Consider the following 4,704-nt stretch of genomic DNA (forward strand, 5'->3'; position numbering starts at 1 on the left):
GGATAATTTGGATCGCTGCCATCTTGATCTCAAAATTATTGGCGTTGATTGCCAACCGTTTGATGCCGCCTCGTACGACATCTAGTGTCGGTAATGCATACTCGCGCAATGTTCTTTGAACCATCAATAGCTCCCCACGAATTTCTGCTTGTGGTTCAGGTAGATTGTCAAACAGTAGATTTTCCCAAGGTAAATCAACTACCATGGGTGGATCGTTTCGCATAAATTGACGATTGCGCCTCAGAATTCTCTCCGAATTAGGATATGGCTCAATTGGAGTGCTTCCACTTCAGGTCATAACTGAAATAAAAAAAAAGTATATAAAAAATGAAATAAAGTAAAAATTGTATCTATAATTTTTAATTTTCCTATTTATCATATTGGTTGTAGAAAATAAATTTAAATATAATGTGGAAACCTCCTCGGAAATGACACCAACAACTTGACCGCTTCCAAACATGCGACCATTTAGAGTAAAAATCATGCAAATAAATATATATATTAAGTGTGATATCTGCAAGCGAACAAGCCAAATTGTAATATAGTTTAGTGTTACAACGGAACACAGGTAGTATCTAAGGATCGTATCCAATGGAGGTTGAATTAAATCTAAAAATATTATATACAAAAGAAGGTCTAAATAGTAGTCACTAAAAATAATATTACGAAAATCAATATTAAAGACCAAGATGATAAAATAAAATCTGAACTGCTAAAACAAAGTTAACAAATGAAAATCTCTCAAATAGTAAGTAGAAGATTAACTCGCTTCAGTGGTTGTAATTAACTTCAGAATTCGGGTTTAGTTAGGGAGTTAGTTATTAACTAAACAATATCACATCTCGGCCTCTACTACTTAACTAATCGACCAGTACACGCTTACCTCTCGGCCTCACTTTCCTAACCACGATAAATTCACGATTTACTTAGTAAACTTATCTCTCGACCTCGTTTATCCTTGATTTCTTCCTAGGGTCGTCAATCCTAGTGTTTAAAACCACATGAATTTATGCCAACTAACTCTATTGGAAAAACCCTAATTCTTTTTTTAATCACTCCCACATCTACTTGTTAATCTCTCTAAGGATTTAACCACTCATCGTCTCAAAAACCATATTTTCTAGAATCAAATTAATCATGCAAGAACCAAATTAATATAAAAGATGAAGAGATAGAAATTGTCTGTTTCATGACTTGATGTGCTCGGAATAGCAAAATCCTTTAACATTGCTCGAGATCTCGTCAGTTGCAAATAAGAAATAAAAGAAAAATACTAAAATATTTAATAACAAAGGCTTGGACTCAAATTAAATCCAAGTCAAAAAACAAGAAATAAAACAAATTTTAAAATAAAATAAACCTAAACTAAACCTAAATCTACTAAACTAAAAAACCCTAAAACGGCTTGGAAAAAAGCTCCTAAGCCTTGCCTCAACTTAACTATTTATAGAAGAGTTTAACAGCTCTAATCAGGTAAAATACAAGCCCTAATCACATTAAGTATGTGTTGTGCGAATGGAAACACCCTTCCTTAACTTTTGGCCCATGTCGCACCTATATCGCGACATACAACTTAGAATGCCAAATTCCAGACCAGCTCGATTGTGTTGCGACTCCGAAATATTGCGTCATTGCTTGACTGTTATTCCTCATGCTCTTGGGTTTAAAGTTAGGTGTTCTGCACACTCGATTGGCTCGTTAAAACCACCTTAAGGTCGGTATTGGCCCAATTAGGTCAACTAACTCGAAATAACGCGTAAAAATACTTATTTTATAATATTTTAATTCTAAATTAAGAAATGTGAAAATGCAAGAAAAGATATAAAAATGCCTAGAAAAGTACTTAATTTGCCAATACAATTTTAGGCAGGTCAACAAGCTCTAGACTTTAGGCCATAACATGACTAGGAACCCCGTCGTCACAAGGAGGCCTAAGTCAATATGTCACGTCATGACGAGGAACTCTCTCACGTCGTGACGTCAACCTAAAAATTTGTAATCTTTGCAAACTGGTCCTTGTTTGATTCCGGGGTAAATTTAGAGCATGCATAGCCTCGTATAAAACTCAAGATGTTGCTATCCTTGATGGTGTATGCCTGTAGCATTTCTTGTATTAGCTTCTCTATTTCAATCTTTTGAATAGTTGGATATCTATAAGGCTTGATCTTGATCATTGAACCTCCATCCTTTAAAAGGATCTTATGATCTTATAACATAGGAGGGGGCAACCTAGTAGGAGTTTGAAAAATATCTACATACTCCTTTAAAAGGTTTTGTAGCTCAACACTAGTGTCTAAAGAAGATGTTGGCAAACTGAGTTGAGCAGAGGAAGACATAACCATGGCACATAGCCCCAACTCCTGACCAATAGTGGACCACCTTGTAATCCCGAAAATGTGAGTGGTAGTCGTGGTGTAACCAAAGGCACTACTATGAGATTTGAGGCAAGAGCACGAGCTAGGGCTTATGCTATTCGCGCACGTGAGGATGCTTCTGTGCCAGATGTTATTACCGATACTTTCTCTATTTGTGATAATGATGTTACTGCTTTGGCTGATCCGGGATCAACCTATTCATATGTTTTCACGAATTTAGTATCGAGTAAAAATTTACCTGTTGAGTCCATTGAATTCAAGGTTAAAGTATCGAACCCCCTAGGTCAGTATGTGCTAGTTGATAAAGTAAGCAAGAATTGTCCTTTGACGACTCGGGGTTACAGTTTTTTGGGTAATTTGATGTTATTACCGTTTGATAAATTTGATGTGATTCTGGGTATGAATTTGTTAACTTTACATGATACCGTTTGATAAATGTTGTAAACTTTGCGAGAGATTGTTCAATCTAATAAGTATGTATGTGCAATAACTTGTTTATCTTTATAATTTTGTTTTATCGGTCAAATTGACATAGGAATATGTACAAGAGATGAATGGATTTCTTATTTGTAAATATGTTGATAAGTTAGTAAATTATCGAGTTGTCGTGATTTATTAGTAATAAGTATAAGCATAAGTTTAATGATTCTAAGGTAAGGAAAAGTAATTAATCCAACACAATTATATCATCTTGATTAAAATCAGCTTTTGAAATCGTGCATTAGAACTTTATTTTATTTTACTTTGTTTTCTAGTTTTTAATCATTTCCCAAATCCAAATATTTTTCTTTCACCAAAGTGTTTAAACTTACTTTCATAAATAATTCTTTTACAGTCCCCGTGGGTACGATAACTCGGCAATTACTTGTCACTTTATTACTTGTTGCGATTGTGTACACTTGCACATTTTCGTCGTTCCAAGTTTTTGGTGCCATTGCCGGGGACTGTTTTTTTTTAAAAGCCATTATTTGTGAATCTGTTTTTTCATTTTGGTTTATTTATTTTTCTGTTTAAATCTTTACTTACTTAATCTTTCTGTGATTATCTCAGGTGTTTATAAGTATTGATCAGATTATCGACTTACTCCATGTGGACCCTAAAATAGAACGAACCTTTCGACAGCGAAGAAGACAAGCAAACCAGAGAAGGACCGAAGAGATAAACTTTGAGAATATGAATCAAGGAAACGGAACAAACCTTGCTCAGAATCCTATCATTATTACTGATGATAGGGATAGAAATTTACGACAGTATACTGTGCCAGTATTTAACGATCTTAATCTGGGTATTAAGAGACCCGAACTCGAGGCACAACAATTCGAGCTGAAGCTAGTCATGTTTCAGATGCTTCAGACAGTGGGCCAATTCAATGGAATGCCTACTGAAGCTCCTCATCTTCACTTAAGACTATTTATGGAAGTGAGCGATTTTTTCAAGTTAGCCGGAGTACCCGAAGATGCATTACGACTGAAGCTGTTCCCATATTCGCTAAGGGACGGAGCTTGTGCCTGGTTGAACTCATTGCCACCGAAATCCATTTCTACATGGCAAGAGTTAGCTGAGATATTCCTCATAAAGTATTTCCCGCTGAGTAAGAATGCCAAGTTGAGGAATGAGATCACTGCCTTCCAACAAATGGATGATGAGTCCCTGTATGAGGCATGGGAAAGGTACAAAGAGTTATTACGAAAGTGCCATCATCATGGAATCCCACATTGCATTCAATTTGAGACATTCTATAATGGTCTCAACGCTCACACGAGGATGGTAGTGGACGCCTCTGCTAATGGTTCTCTCCTTTCTAAGTCTTATAATGAGGCTTATGAAATTATTAAGAGGATTACCAGTAACAATTGTCAATGGCCAACCAATCGAGCAGCGTCAGGAAGACAAGTCGCTCGAATACATAAAGTGGATGCTCTCACTTCACTCGCATCTCAGGTATCTTCAATATCCTCAATGCTTAAGAATCTTACCACTAATGGGTTTAACAGTTTTGTAGCCCAACCACCTAACCAATTTGAGAATATAACATGCGTGTATTATGGGGAAGGACATTTGTTTCAAGAATGTCCATCGAACCCCAAATTCGTATATTACATGGGTAACCAAAACCAAAACCGAGGGAGGTAACGACTACAATCTAACTTTTATAACTCATCGTGGCAAAATCACCTGAATTTTTCCTGGAGAAATCAATGGGCTGGAACCAATAACACTTACGCCCAACCTAGACTAACTCAGCCGCCTAGTTTTCCCTATCAAGTCCAAAAACCAACCCAAGTGGAACCATCCAATAGCTTATAGAATCTATTGAAGGCATACATGG

The 4,704-nt window shown here is 36.3% G+C and overlaps 1 non-coding gene across 1 annotated transcript; it reads right to left on the reverse strand.

The window, feature by feature from the left end:
* Positions 1 to 3,977: 3,977 nt before the first annotated feature.
* On the reverse strand, positions 3,978 to 4,084 carry LOC128033633 (small nucleolar RNA R71). The gene has a single exon (XR_008189623.1). It is a non-coding gene; the product is annotated as a small nucleolar RNA R71 (small nucleolar RNA).
* Between the last annotated feature and the right edge of the window lie 620 nt (positions 4,085 to 4,704).

The sequence above is a fragment of the Gossypium raimondii genome, chromosome 1 (assembly GCF_025698545.1).
Source record: "Gossypium raimondii isolate GPD5lz chromosome 1, ASM2569854v1, whole genome shotgun sequence".
NCBI lineage: Eukaryota > Viridiplantae > Streptophyta > Magnoliopsida > Malvales > Malvaceae > Gossypium > Gossypium raimondii.